The sequence below is a fragment of the Myotis yumanensis genome, unplaced genomic scaffold (assembly GCF_028538775.1).
Source record: "Myotis yumanensis isolate MYYU_CA2020_CCGP unplaced genomic scaffold, mMyoYum1.0.hap1 SCAF_19, whole genome shotgun sequence".
Lineage (NCBI taxonomy): Eukaryota > Metazoa > Chordata > Mammalia > Chiroptera > Vespertilionidae > Myotis > Myotis yumanensis.
The window spans coordinates 17,246,040-17,261,784 of record NW_027223770.1 but is presented as its reverse complement, the minus strand read 5'-3'; positions in this window follow the sequence as shown (position 1 = coordinate 17,261,784).

The following is a 15,745-nucleotide window of genomic DNA, read 5'->3' as shown; positions in this document are numbered from 1 at the left end:
GGTGCTCCATGAATATTTATCAAGTGAACACTGTCAACAACAAGAAAAGGCGGATGAAGTTCCAAGGGGACAGACGCTGGTCACTGGGACGGGTGCACCAAGCCTGTAAGCACAGCAGCCTACAGCTACAGGGAGGCTAGTCTCACGGTGCCACCACAGGGCCCCTCTTGCCGTCCCCACAGACCAGAGTGGATGAAAAAGGGGGGGCCCATACTAAACCTGAGGAGCTCAGGAGGCCTGCACACTCAGAGATGGAAAGCAACCACACAGGATGGTCTGAACATAAAGATTCCCAACTAGAAGCAGGTCATGGCGGGTAGTCCAGTCCTGGGCCCGTAGCGTCCTTGACAAGGATCAGTCTTTACGGGAAGGGAGCAGTGATTGCCCTGTGCATCTAAGGTACCAGACCTCTGGCCCTAGCCGGTTTGGCTCGGTGGATAGAGCGTCAGCCTGTGGACTGAAGGGTCCCAGGTTCGATTCCAGTCAAGGGCATGTACCTTGGTTGCGGGCACATCTCCAGTAGGGGGTGTGCAGGAGGCAGCTGATCAATGTTTCTCTCTCATCGATATTTCTAACTCTCTATCTCTCTCCCTTCCTCTCTGTAAAAAATCAATAAAAAAAAAAAAATATATATATATATATTGGTACCAGACCTCTGAATCTCAGAAAAATCCCCTTTTCCAGACCCCCTCCCCCCCCATCCCCCATCCCGGGCACAACCACTGGCACCTGAACGGAGACCACAGAGCCCTCATTGTTCTCTTGTTTCCCAAATGCCATCTCCACTGCTGTCAATGTTAACCATTAACTGCCCCACACCCATGGGTGTAAAAGAAGGATGGGGTTTCCATCTGCCTTTTTATCTGATCCCTGCTTTGCTTTCTCCCGCCCCCTTCATCTACCACCCATGGATACCATGTAACCCCCTACATCCCCTCCTTTGATTCTAACGTATAAAATAAGCTGTAAAGCTGCCATTCTCCAGAGCATATTTCCAATCCGTTGAGATTTTGTTTCCCAGCAAATGTTGTCAGTTTGGCTCAAATAAGCTCATAAAAATTCACTATGCGTTTGGAGACTCCTTAGGTCGGTACCAGCGTGCACGCAGCCCCCTTGCCCAGGCACCCTCCCCGGGTCAAGGGCGAGGCCCTGTCAGGGTTTGCCTCCTCGACCCCCCTCCCTCTCTCTGTAGAGGGCTGGATGGATTACTCAGTGTGGCTGCCCTGGGCTCTGACTAGCCAGGATGTCTATTAGTCCCCTCAGGGGATGTAGCCTGTTTTCCTGCTCGTCTGTTACATGTTGATCTGCTGCTTTAACACTCTGAGAAGGTTCTTCGTTTCTTAATTTCCCAGTTCTCGGGAGAGGCTGTGGCTGTGCAGCTCCGTGGTCGGTGAGACACGTACTACACACATTGCTGAGCCTATGAGGTGCTCTTCCCTGGGGAGACAGCGACTTTGGATTTAGCATAAAGATCTTGGAATTTCTTCTGCCCTGATTTGGGGGGCGGGGTGGGGGGAGAGGAGCTGGCTTTGAAGCACAATGGAGGGTGATCCGTAAATGTCATTCTCACAGTGATGGGATCTTGGATCGGGAGACGGGACGCCTGGGTCAAGTTCTTGGTCTAGACCTGAAAAATGAGAACTATGGGGGTTTGAGTCCTGACTGGCTTTTGCAACCTAACTTTGTCATGCTCACGTTTCCCGAAGAGCACAGGTGACCTTTGAGGGTAGGGGACACGATGAAGAACTACTGGGGGTTGGAGGATGCTACTGGTCCTCCGTTGTCTGAGAATTGACGAGGCAGCGGGGAAGGCAATGGAGAATGTGTGGTTCTCAGGTCAACGACAGTGCAGAGCCCTGCTCTGTCCACCATCTGCTTCTCCTACCTTCTTCCTTCATCGAGCAAGAGATGAGTTCCCAATTAAGTTTTCTCTGTACAAGGACACACAGGAAATTGTTTTTCTCCTATTTATAGAAATCCATTTGCATTTGTGAGGCTCGTAATGTCTCATACATCTTCCCAGCCAGATAGAAGATTAATTAAAAGGGTTTGCTGAGTTATACTCCAAAGTCCGAACGAAAACTCTTTTAAGACAAATGCTTTCAGTATTTTCTCGCCTGTCAGGAGAATCCCTCACCCAGTACTTGTGCGTGTTAATAAGTCCAGGTACAGCAGATGTGAGTCAATTAATAAATATTCACTTGCAATACTTAAGGGCACGAAAAGGTGTGAGAAGAGCATAACCAATAGTCGTGCGATTATCGCTCAGCTTAAAAAACACAGCACGACATTGCCAACACTGTTGACTCCATCCCATCACCTCCTCTTCCCTCCAGAGAAAGTCAGTGAGCTACCTGAATTCAGTGTTTCTCTTTCTCATGATTTCTTTATGCTAAAAACCACACACACACACACACACACACACACAATCAGTGACTATTGTCCATTTATAAGTATTTTTACATCCACAAACTCTTAATTGATTCATGGAGGCTGCTATATTTGAGATGCTTTGATGGGTGATGTGGGAAAAACTAAAAGTGTACCGTTGTGCTTTGATCTAAAATGCCTTGCATCCTAATTGGGAGGGTCAGCCCAGGTGCAGGCAAACTTAGCCGACAAATTCACAACCTGGGATTTTAATTCGTAGGTGGTAATTGGATGGCCTGGCGATGGAGAACAGATAATAACACCGGCAAAGTTGGGCGAGTGGGAGCTGGGGGCTGGCGCTGACTGCAGAGAGAAGGGGCATCTGGAAAGAGCCAGGACGTCGGAGTAGGATTTGAGTATGAGGGTTGGTGTGTGAGAAAACGCCTGGAGAGGCCAAGAGGTCGGCGCTGGGAGCAAGGGCAGGTGAAGTGTAGGGAGGGGATGGTAAGTGGCTCTGATTAGCTGAGTGCCTACTACTGTGTGCTGAGCTCTGCAAAGTGCTCCACAGAAGTAAAAGCTTTTTGTCTTCCCAACAACCCGGTGCGGGTGGGAGTATTATTCCCATTTCTCAGACGAGAAAACCGAGGCTCACACAAGCAAAGAGTCCCCTCATTGGCGCAGTTCTTCCTAGTGAATTTCAGAACCCAGTTTTGTTCGGGGCCGGTTACATTTCTCACTGTTATAGGCTGAACTGTGCGTCTCCACCCCCACCCCCAGCCAATCCTCAGATTCAGATGTTGGAGCCTGTACACCTTGGACCTGGGAATATGGCTGTATTTAGAGACAGGGCCTTCAAAGAGGTGATGACGTTAAAATAAGGCTATTACGATAGGCCCTACTCCAATTTGATTCATGTTTTTTGTTTCTTTTTAAGAAGAATAATCTGGACACACAGAGAGACACTGGGATGCGTGCACACAGAGGCAGGACCCTGTGGGGACACGGCGGGAGGTGGCCAAGGAGAGCAGTCTCAGGAGAAACGAAACCAGCTGACACCTCGATCTTGGCCTTCCAGCCAGTGTACCAGACTCGTTTATCAATATTTACATAGTAGTATTTATCTAATGAAGACGTGCCCAGCACAGCAGAGGGCGAGAAAGGTGTGCCCACAGTTCCGCCGACCACACACCCAGAAGAGCCAAGTGAAACAGAGCCAAGGAAAAAGAAGGAAAACACTGGTCAGGTTACCCAGAGGTCAACAGTGTTGCGGGATGTGTTATACACGCATCTGCCTCTGCTTCCGGATAGATAAGCATCCCACCCGTCAGGTGAGGATCCCCAAGCCACTTTTCTTTTTCTTAAACTTTTTTTATTGATTTCAGAGAGGAAGGGAGAGGGAGAGAGAGACAGAGACAGAAACATCAGTGATGAGAGAGAATCATTGATCGGCTGCCTCCTGCACACTCCACACTGGGGATCGAGCCCATAGCCCAGGCATGTGCCCTGACCAGGAATGGAACCATGATTTCCTGGTTCATAGGTCGACACTCCACCACTGAGCCACGCCCGGCCGGGCCCCAAACCATTTTTTACTTAATTTCATTGATTTCTGTCATTAGCACCAATAGCTTCAGCTTTTCTAAAGCAAGCTTCCCGTTCCTGAATTCCTCTATGCGTGACTCCAGGCCCGGGTGCCTGGGAGAGACATTTACCACAGCTGGCTGCTCGGTGGAGTTTACTGGATCGACACCTGTGTTTCTAGCAGGTGGGGCACTGCGCGGCTAGAAGACTGCATTTGTCTCCAAGAGTTGAGCTTTCAATGATTGCACTTCTCGGGGCACATGATTTTTTTCTTCCCACTCCATGAAGAGGGATATTTGAAAATAAGAACATAAACGCCGTCATCCCTCCCTAACTTTATTGATAAAACTCTCACTTTATTCTGTTTTGTAGACAACTCCCTAGAAATGCCAACGGGCAAGCACTGGCCCTTCCCTGGCCCCGTTTCCACGAGTGGCCAACAGCACCACCTAGTGGTTGAGATTTCTCACGCGGTGGCTTGCATTGCAGGGGTGGGCAAACGTAAGTTTGCAGTTGTAACACAAATAAATGATACAATAATTAAGACATAATAACACAAGAATAAACTCTCTGTTTCATGTACTACAAACTGTAAACCCACTGTTGCCCACCCCTGTATTTGCTCATTCCTTCGCTTTTACCTTTGGTTTTTGTTTTAGTAAATTATGCATATATCCAAAGCATCACATTGTTCTAATCTAACCAGTTTGATAGGAAAACAGTCAGACCTCCGCTTGCCCCCTCTCACAATCCTCAGGGCTACCACTTCTATCTCTTTGGGCTGTTTTTTCCCTTGGTTTTACCACCTATCCCTAAATGCCACACTTGTGGTAATACTTCTAGATGCTTCCATTTTAGAGACTGTCATTGAAGATAGGAACTTAGCTCTTCTATCCCTATCCCTATCCCTCCACACATGTGCACCATTCCCATTTCCCTTTCTCCCAAAGGAGTTATAGCATCATTTTTGTTGAATAAACATTCAGGTTTAACATGATTTTCATGTTAAAATTCTACTCATAGCCGGTCCATGCAGTAAACCAGACTATTTTTTCTGTCCGGCACAACTTTTTGTTTCCCCTGGAGTCACTCATTTTCTTGGGTTTATTTTCTTAGTTTCCTTTGCTCTCATCACCAACCTGAATGAAAAATTTCTGACAGTTTCTTTATCCTCTCGAGATGTCCAGGTTGGTCAGGTGTCCCATTCACTTCCTGTCTTGGAGGCATTGCTCCTGGCGCCTTCTACACCCCTTAGTCTGGAGAGGTGGCCCTCCCTGCTGGGGCCCAGCCAGCCGCCTGGCCTCTCTTTCCCTTCATCTCTCTTCTGTGTCCCCTTCCATGTGTCTCCCGTGTGTTTCTTTCTTGGTTTACTCTCTGCCTTTGAAGGAACACATCCTACAGTTGTTTCTTGGGAAGGAGAGCATGCAAGGTAACTTTTTAAAAAATATATTTTATTGATTTTTTACAGAGAGGAAGGGAGAGGGATAGAGAGTTAGAAACACCGATGAGAGAGAAACATCGACCAGCTGCCTCCTGCACACCTCTTACTAGGGATGTGCCCGCAACCAAGGTGCATGCCCTTGACCGGAATCGAACCTGGGACCCTTCAGTCCCCAGGCCAATGCTCCATCCACTGAGCCAAACCAGTTAGGGTGCAAGGTAACTTTTTTTCTGAGACTTTGCATTCCTGAATCTATCTCTTCTACTTGATTGACAGCTTGGCCGGGTATAGAATTCTAAATCAGACATCATTTTCCTTCAGAGTGTTAAAAAGATGTCTTCATTTTTCTCCCACTTTTTGGACTACTGTCTTTCCTAAAACGACTCACATGACCTGCCTTCCTTCAGCTGCTTTGTTCACCCCTCTAGGGAGACAGGGCTGCAGGTAGCCCAGGCTCTGGGGATTCTGAGATGTGACCTGTGTTGGTTCCTGTTTTTCTTTTTTCCTGTGCAAGCGTAGGACGCATCTGATTTTCAAAAATGTTGTTATTGTCTCCTGTCCAGTTCTCCTTACCTTTGAGGGTTCATGCCTGTTTTAAAGATGGTTATTTTCCTGGGATTGCAGATGAAAGCAAAATGAGAAGCATTTCTTTAACTTACCTTCTTTATACTCAAGTCATTAATTTTTAATCATCCATCTGCAGACATTCGTTGACCCCTTGAGAGGCAGCAGGCTCTGTGCCAGGTTCTGGATGTGCAGTGATGAATAACACTGTGACCCCTGCCTGCCAGGACGCGTACCCTTGTGGGAGCAGTTAGATGACTAGTTACACAAGCGTCTAGAAAGGGCACATGGCTAAGGGGGATGCGAGGGGGTCACACCAGCTGTCTTTCAAGAGACCCCAGAAGGTGACACAGCCTAACATTTGTGAAGGTGCCCATGCAAATTCAGTCACCTGACTTCAAGCACAACAAAGTCCCAAGAGCCTGCATTAAGGCCTAGCTTCCTGACGTCTGGATGAGACTGCTCACTCGTTCATTCACGGGGAGCACCGTGACTGTGCTGGGAAGGAGAATCCCATGATGGCACTGTCAACCCCCTTTTCCCCACAGGGAGAGACTGGGTGGGAAGCCACACCAGGATTAGAACATGGCTGGGGGGACCTGGAACCAGCAAAGGGCCTGGGATGCAAACTGGGTGGTTAGAGGTCTTGGCTATTTAACAAGAAGTAAGGTCATGTTCCACGGGCTGAAATACTGAAGTCTGTTGAATGAGACTTGCCTTTGCCTAGAAAGTGCCTGATTCACAGAGCACACCTGGGCCATTTTTCCTTCCGGTACTTCGGCTCAGTCTTTGAGTGAGGATCCAAAGGGGTTGGGCTTTGTCCAGAGGGAGTTCCGACTCTCTCCTCCCTGCACTCCTCCTCCTCTCCCAGCCCATAGCCCCTCTGCCCCTCCCTGGCCCTCTGGCCATGTGACATGTCTCTGGGGCAGAGGATGATGGGTTCTGAATGAGAGGTCCTCAATCTGTGTGATGGTGGGCACACCTGCTGGGGGACTGAGTCACCTGAGGTCTGTGGAGCTCCCGAGGGTTCCAGGCAAAGACCACCTGCCTCCTTTGGTAGTAACGTTGAACATACTGAGCAGTTGTCTCCTTCAATCCGGAGAACCTGCCAGTCCCTGGCCCCGGGGTCCTTTTGCAAAGGGAGGAATCAAGCCCCAGAGCTGTTGGCGAGAGGGGCCGGCTGGGCGTTTTCTCCTGTGCTGAGGATCTACAGGCCAGGACTGGGTGGGGACAGACATGCATGGCTTCTGCTTGGTGAGCCAGGAAGGGTGGGTGAGGTCAAGAGGGGAGGAAGGGTTGCACACATGGGGGTGGGGAGCAGGAAGAGCCCATGCCCCTATCACTTCCGTTTTGATCACAGGGCAGCTGGGGTAACGAGGACAAACATAATAACCTGACCCTGATCCCAAGGCTGGGCCATCCCTGGCCCTTCTCTGCAGCTGCTTCCCCTTGTTTAAAGGACCCAATAGGACGGTGGTTCTCAACCTGTGGGTCGCCAACCTGTGGGTTGTGACCCCTTTGGGAGTCGAACGACCCTTTCACAGGGGTCGCCTAAGACCATCGGAAAACACATATATAATTACCTATTGTTTTTGTGATTAATCACTGTGCTTTAATTATGTTCCATTTGTAACAATGAAAATACATCCTGCCTACCAGATATTTACATTACGATTCATAACAGTAGCAAAATTACAGTTATGAAGTAGCAACGAAAATAATGTTATGGTTGGGGGTCACCACAACATGAGGAACTGAATTAAAGGATCGCAGCTTTAGGAAGGTTGAGAACCACTGGAATAAGAAAATGTTCGCTCAAGTGTTCTGCAGAGGAGGAGGCCGATAACGGGAGGTTACAATGGGGGTGGTTTTGTAAGCAATGCCAAGGCCTTCTCAGGAGGAGCCTTTGCTGATGGGATGGCCTTGCAGGAGGTGAGTGCAGCCCTGCACCAGATACCCAAGCCCAGCTCGGGCCCTGCTTGTGCTCCCCAGTCCCCAAGGAGCACCCCAGCCACCCGACCCCCTCTGTGCCTACACCCCCTGCAGTGCCTGGGACCATCGGAGACAACTGTTTCTACCCCCACAACACAGTTGAGGAGACTGTGGCCGGGCCTCTGCTGGTTATAGCTGCTCTTAGTATTACACATAATAATAATGATAATGATAATAGTCATCGTGGTGTTGGTGTAGCACTTAGCAACAAGGCACTTTTACATGGTATTGTGCAGGGGTGGGCAAACTTTTTGACTCGAGGGCCCCAATGGGTTCTTAAACTGGACCAGAGGGCCAGAACAAAAGCATGGATGGAGCGTTTGTGTGAACTAATATAAATTCAAAGTAAACATCATTACATAAAAGGTTACGGTCTTTTTTTTTTTTAGTTTTATTCATTTCAAACAGGCCGGATCCGGCCCGCGGGCCGTAGTTTGCCCACGGCTGGTATTGTGTAAGGCAAGTCTAATTAGTCTAATTTTAAAATTTATACATATATACTAGAGGCCCCGTGCATGGATTCATGAACCCATGGGGTCCCTCAGCCTGGCCTGCATCCTCTAGCAATACAGGACCTCACTGGTGCACCATCAGGTCCAGGGAAGGGCTGCAGGAGGGCTCCAGGGCTGTCCTGCCTGTTTCGCCCAGTCCCAATTGGCCAGATCCCAGCAGTAAACTAACCTACCGGTCAGAGCGTCTGCCCCCTGGTGGTCAGTGTGCATGATAGCTACCGGTAGAATGGTCGAGTGGTCACTTAGGCTTTTATATATATAGATATATTTTTCATTGATTTCAGAGAGAAGGAGAGGGAGAGAGAGAAAGAAACATCAATGATGAGCGAGAATCATTGATGGGCTGCCTTCTGCACACCCCACACTGAGGACTGAGCCTGCAACCCAGGCATGTGCCCTGACCAGGAATCGAACTGTGACCTCCTGGTTCATAGGTCGATTTTCAACCACTGAGCTACGCCAGCCGGGCTAACTAGTCTAATTTGTCCTTGCTCAGAAAGGAAGCCGAGGCTCAGAGATTCTGCGTAACCACCCCAGCAGCACCCTGCTGGGAAGTGGCAAAGCCCTTCCCAACCTAGATTTTCTGATTCCAGGTTCAGTGTTTTTCCTACTCCCCCAAGCTCCCTGAGACTGTCACCTTGAAGTTGGGGCCCTTATTCTAAAGAGGTTTTCCTCCCCGAATGAGATCCTCATGACCTGGCACCCAAAGTCACAGCGGGGCCCAAGGAGAGAGTGGGGGCGTTGGCTGGGAGGCCGGGGAGACCGCTCTCTGGAACCCACATTTTAGATGTTCAGGGAGGGCCTGTGGTTCGTGGTCCGTCCTCTGGGGGCCATGGGTCCTGAGGGCTGGGCCGCAGTGTCAGGCCTCTGAGCCAGGTGGTGAGATGCAGGGTCGGTCGCATCAGTCAATATGGCTGAAAAGGCACCAGCTTCAAGGTCACGGGACTGGCCCAGGGCACTGCGCCTTGTCATTGCAGAAGCTGGCAATTTCCAGAGCTGGGGTTTGCGTGCCCGAGTCGAGAAGTTGACCCTTATAAATACGTGAGCCTGGGCCAAAGTCCCTGCCAGGTACCTGCACGAGGGGAATTTGCTGCCTGCCACCTCCCTCCCCCCTCGTCCCCTGAGTATTCAAGGAGCACAGAGGGTGACCAGCTGGGGACAAGGGAACGTATTTGTTTGGCTTTCTGATGTTATGGGGACATGTGTGAGCAACCGAGAATGTAGAACAAAGTGTGAGAGGCACTGACGTGAGTAACTAGGGGAGCTGCGATGTAGAACTGGGGTCCCCGGGCCCTCCCCTCTGGCTTTCCAACCTCCCAGCATGACCCTCTGGGCCTCCACCCTGCCAGGGCCCCACCCCGGACCAGCTCCCCAGCAGAGGAGTGTGAAGAGCTGGCCAAGGCAGCTGTTTTCAGGAAGCTGACTCGTGGTGGGTCTAGCAGTAACACCTGGTACTGGGTAATGCGGGCGTTGGACATCCATCTCTCCAGGGGCTCCTTAATAAGGTCTCAACTGCATGCGGGGCAACTACTTGGAGATTTTGGCCAAAGGTTAGCTTTGAGGCTTCCTTTACCAGCAGGGCGGTGGCTGCAATGGCTCTCAAGCAGTTGGGCCATCCCGAGGCCACCTGGTCAAGTCTCTTAGAGAGATAAGCAACAGGGCGTTTCCATGGTCCTAGGGGTTGTGTGAGGACCCCTTTTGCTACCCCTTTGTTTTCAGCTACATATAGCTGGAAGGGTTTGGTTAGGTCTGGCAGGGCGAGTGCCGGGGCGCTTACCAGGGCTTCTTTCAGTTTCTTATAAGCTTCTTCCTCCTTTTCCGTCCAGACCAGGGCGGGCTCCTTTCTCCCTGTTGCAGAGTATAGTGGTTTTGCAATTTCTGCAAAACCTAGTATCCATAGTCTGCAATAACCACTGCCCCGAGGAACTCCCGGACTTGCCTTTTGGTGGTGGGCCTGGGGATTGACAAGATGGCCTTTATTCTGCTGCTGGATAAAGTTCGCCTACCCTCTTCTATGTTGTAACCCAAATATGTTACTTGGGTAGTGCATAGCTGAGCTTTCTTGGCTGAGACCCGATACCCCAATTGATCTAGGGTGGTCAGCAACTCTCGAGTGGCCTGTCTACAGTCCTGTTCCTCCTCCGTGGCCAGTAGGAGGTCGTCTACATATTGGAGCAGAGTCAGCCGTGGATGGTCCTGACGGAACTCCCGGAGGTCTTGGTTTAGGGTCTCATCGAACAGAGTGGGTGAGTTCTTAAACCCTTGTGGTAACCTAGTCCAAGTTAACTGTCCGGACTCTCCCTCTGTCGGGTCCACCCACTCGAAGGCGAAGATAGGTTGACTCTGCTTTGCCAGGGGAAGGGAGAAGAAAGCATCCTTTAGGTCTAAAACAGTATAGAACCGATGTTCTGGCTTGAGGAGGCTGACAAGAGTGTAAGGGTTCAGAACTGTGGGATGGATAGTCTCAACCCTCTTGTTTACTTCCCTTAAGTCCTGCACTGGTCTGAAATCCTCAGTCCCTGGTTTCTGTACTGGCAACAGGAGAGTGTTCCAAGCAGATTGGCAAGGAATCAAGATTCCAGTCTCTTTCAGCCTCTTCATGTGCTTGGCGATTCCCATTCTCGCTTTCTGGCTCATTGGATATTGCCGGACTCTGACTGGGGTGGCACTGCTGGCCAGCTGGACCACAATTGGAGGCCGGTGTTTAGCTAGCCCTGGCAGATTGTCCTCTGCCCAAACTCCCGGGTTAGCCTGTCTTAGTTGTTGGAGATAGGCATCTGCTGAGACTTCCCCTGGCTCCTCCTCATGTAGTAAATATTCCTCCTGTAAGGGCAGCGTGAGGAGGTATATCCCTGCAGTCCCTGGGTCTTGTAATTTGACCTCAGGTCCTGGCCCTTCGAAGGAGATTGTGGCCCGTAATTTACTCAGCAGATCCCAGCCTAGCAGAGGGTAAGGGCACTCTGGCATTACTAGGAATGAGTGAGTCACTGAGCCGTTTCCTAGGTCACTGATCTGACCTTCAGTCCATGGGTAGGATTTCACTTATCCAGTTGCCCCTTTGATGGGGATTTTGGTCTTAGAGACCGGACCCACTGGCTGTTGCAGGACAGAGAAGGTGGCTCCCGTGTCCACAAGGAAGTCCACCTTCTGGTCCCCCACTGTCAGAGTTATCCTGGGCTCTTGGGGGCCAGCTGAGCCCTGACGACCCTAGTCCACCTCCTCCACCAACACGGGAGTCGGTTCCCCCGCACGTTCAGGGCACTCCCTTTTCCAATGTCCTTCCTTTTTGCAAAATGCACACTGATTTTTCCCAAGCCGGGGTTGGACTCCTTTTCTCCCGCAAGGCTTTCCTTTGTCCTTATTGTCTCTCTGGCCCCTTGGGCCTTTTTCCTCGTTTATTGCCAGGAGGACCTTTGCCATCCGGGCATTTAAACCTGCCGTCGGGTCCTCCTGATTGTTAAAAACCTTCTGGGCCACCTCAACCAACTCAGAGATCGATCTCCCCTCAAAGCCCTCTAACTTCTGTAATTTTTTCCGAATATCTGGGGCCGACTGGGAAACAAATGCAACAATGACAGCCCTCCGACTTTCCGGGGCTTCAGGGTCAATGGGGGTATACACCCGATAGGCCTCGCACAGCCTCTCAAGGAAAGCTGCCGGGCTCTCATTAGGCCTCTGGACTGTCTCTGTCACCTTAGAGAGGTTTGTGGGTCTCCGAGCAGCAGCTCGGATGCCCCCCAGTAGAGTCTGGCGATACCGATCGAGAGCCTCCTTTCCCCTGTCACTATTGGGGTTCCAGTCGGGTTGCCTGGAGGGAAACGCAGCCTCTAATCTGTCTTGGTCAGATGTAGGCTGCCCATCCGGACCCAGTACAAATTTCCTCCCTTCCGCCTTGACCCTCTCTCTCTCTCTCTTCTGAAGTGAAAAGGGTTTGCAGCAGCTGCTGACAATCATCCCAGGTAGGTTGATGGGTAAAAAACACAGACTCCAAAAGAGAGATTAACCCCTGTGGGTTCTAGGAGAAAGAAGGATTCTGGTTCTTCCAATTGTACAGGTCACTGGTAGAAAAGGAGACATAGACCATGAAAGGCTGCCCGTCTGTACCCAGATCTAGAGGGCCTGCCTGCCGTAGTGGCAACATAGGAACTGCAGGACTGGCGGATGTCGCAGGGTCCCGCAGGTTCTCTCCCCCCACCCCCCACCTCTCCATATGCTGTCCCTTGCCTAGTGTGAGGAGGGGAGAATGGACCCGGGTCCTGGACTGGTGTTTCCGGAGGAAAGGAAACCGGCTGTGGAGGAAGCAGGGGTTCCGGGTCGGGGTCTTTAGCCACCATCGGATCGGCGGGTGGAAGAGCATATGGGGGAGGCTTGACCCCGGGGAGTACCTCCTCACTCGGACCTTGCAGAATAGGGAGGAGTTTGCCCTTCTGGGCCGAAGCCAAGAGGACTGTCTGTCTCTGTCCCAATTTCTTTTTCTTATTCTGACAACTCTTTAACCACCTTGGTTTTTCAGTCAAAATATCAACCCACACTTGAATATAGGGAATTTGGTTGGGGTGACCCGGCCAGCCGTAAACAACATGGTGAACCCGAAAAGCAGTGGTTAAATCATAAGTCCCTACGTCCGCCCATCCCACCTGGAAAGTGGGCCACTCCCGTTCACAGAATTTCTGCAAATCAAAAGCATTAACATCATAACCATAACCTGCAGCTGGCTCCTTGAAATCCTGAAAATTTTTCAAAAAACATTGCAGCGGGGTGCACATAGAAGCAGATGACGACCCCTGACCCATTTTGACAAAGACAAAGACAACAAAGAACAAAGACAACAAACACCAGACAAACAAACCCGGTGCAGCCTAAAGCCACACAAACCAGGGACCCCGGCCACCGTCGTGGCTGCGGGTCAGGACCAGGAGTACCGCTGCATCCAGCCCCCTGTATAGGTCCTTCCGTGGGACATCCCAATTCCAGATTAAGGACCGGTCTTCCTTACCTCTCTGGAGAGTCCAGGTGGCTCGGTATCCGAATTGAAAGTTTTGGGTGGAGTCTCCTCCGCCTCCCTGGAACCCGGGACGGAGACTGGAGGCCTCCTTGGTAGTCGTTCCCCACAAGGATGTGGGGTATCTCGCTGCATGCCCGGCGATAAATGGGGGAGAGCCTCCTGCCTTAAATAGGGGGTTCCTTTCACCCCTGCCAGGGGAGAGCCTCCTGCCCTAAATAAGGGGTCCCTCTCACCCCTGCCGGGGATCTCGCTGGGGGCCTCCAAATGTTATGGGTTCACTCAGCGAGATAGACCACCGACTCAGAATTTAAATTTAAGAGTCTTTATTAAGCTGGCCAGCTGACTACAGTCACAGCACCCTGCCAAAGCAAAGGCCGAACTGCAGCCCAGACTACAGGAATTACAGGTTTTTTATTTGCAAAAACCACAAAGTTACAAAACCTTAGTTCCCGACACAGTATAGTATCAGTACCTTCTTATCTATGTGTTTTAGGAACAGAGAGTACAGCATATTGAGAAGGTGCCATGAGACCATATCTCAAGGCCTGGCCTAATGTCAGTACCTTCCTATCTATGTGTTTTAGGAACAGACAGCACAGCGAGCCCCGTCTGGCCGAAGTGCCAGATATGCAGCCCAGTACACTACCTGGTCTGCATAATAATTGGACGTTTGGCCCCGTTGTGCTGCAGGTACCTGCCTTGCAAATGAATGAGGTCCTTAAAAAACATTCATTTTCCTCGTTAGAGGGTTGTTCCTAAGGCTCCGAGAATTGATGTTTACCTAGGAGAGGTGTGGGCTTGTGTGTGTGTGTGTGTGTGTGTGTGTGTATTTCCAGGCCTCTGGGAGATAAGTAGGTGAATGAAGTGCAAACGCACAACTCACACGCAGAAGTTGGCCTTCTTCCCCTGCAATCCCCTCTGGAAATTGGATGGGGAAAGCCCTTTTCCCGAATTGTCCTGTGAGACCCCAGTGCCTCTCCTGCTGATGCCTCTGAGAGCTCCCAGCCACTGGAACAGCCTGGGTGCCAGCCCAGGGCCTCGGAGATGCATGCACCAAGCTGGGCAGGAACTGGTAGAGCCACCACCCTTGATTCAGGGAGGGGCGGTTGACACATCCTAGCCTCCCCGAGTTTAAGGAGGGTCCACATGGCCATGCAGAGTTCTCCAGCCAGAGCCGCTCCCCGGGGCTCCCTCCTCCCCGCCAAGGCCTCCTGGAGCTGGCGTCCTGCTCTGCCATTTTTGAGAGCAGCAGCCAGGGCCCGACCCCCATGCTCAGGGCGCATTCCCATGGCCCACACCCCACTGGGGGGCATGCTCACAGTCGGGGAGGGGTGAGCCTGGGGCTGGGAGGCACCCTAAGAGGTGGGGTGGATCCCCAGAAATGTAGTAAGTAGTGGGCCACACAGGGGAGCCTGGAAGAGGTACTTTTGGGGACAGGGGAGCAAGGATGGCAACAGTACGCTCACAGGAGACCTTCTCAGAAGGGGAAAGTCATGGTCAGCACAAGCTTTGACTCCCTCCTCTTTCCCCGTGGTCCTGCTCTCCCTAGAATAGCTCCCCGACAATCAAACTGCACATGGAAATGCTACTGTAAGTCGTCTTACTTACAACCACTCTATTCCTTTTCCATTGTGGTAACAATTGATTATACTTCTAAGTGTTTGAAAATAAAATTTCCTGCATGGTGATGACCTGAGGGAAAGGGGGAGGTAGAAGAGGGTAAAGGGGGCATAAATAGTGATGGAAGGAGAATTGACTTGGGGTGTTGAACACACACAATACAATATACAGATGATATAGTATAGAACTGTACACCTGAAACCTAGATCATTTTATTAACCAATGTTAATAAGTTCAGTGGAAATATACACACACACACACACAAGCCCACACCTCTCGTAGGTAAACATCAATTCTCAGATCCCAATAAGTTCAATGAGCAATAAAATAAAAATAAGGAAAACACTTCTATTCACAATAACATCAAAAGTAACAACTTAGGAATAACTAACAAAGTTAGGACAAAATTTGTATCCTGAAAATTAAAAGCAAATTCCTTTTCCCGTGTAATTATGCACTTGTTTCCACTCTCTCCTTCCTGTGGGAATCATGCCGCATTGGTTCTGTGCAATCTGGGGCGTCAGAGCCACTGGCACACACCCCTGAGCCCCGGGGCCACCCTGCAGCCCTCCTGCTCTTCCCATCCCATGGGCTCCTGTAGATGCGATACCCAATACCGTCTTGTGTGGCCATCAGTGGAGACGGACAGTGAAGGGATGT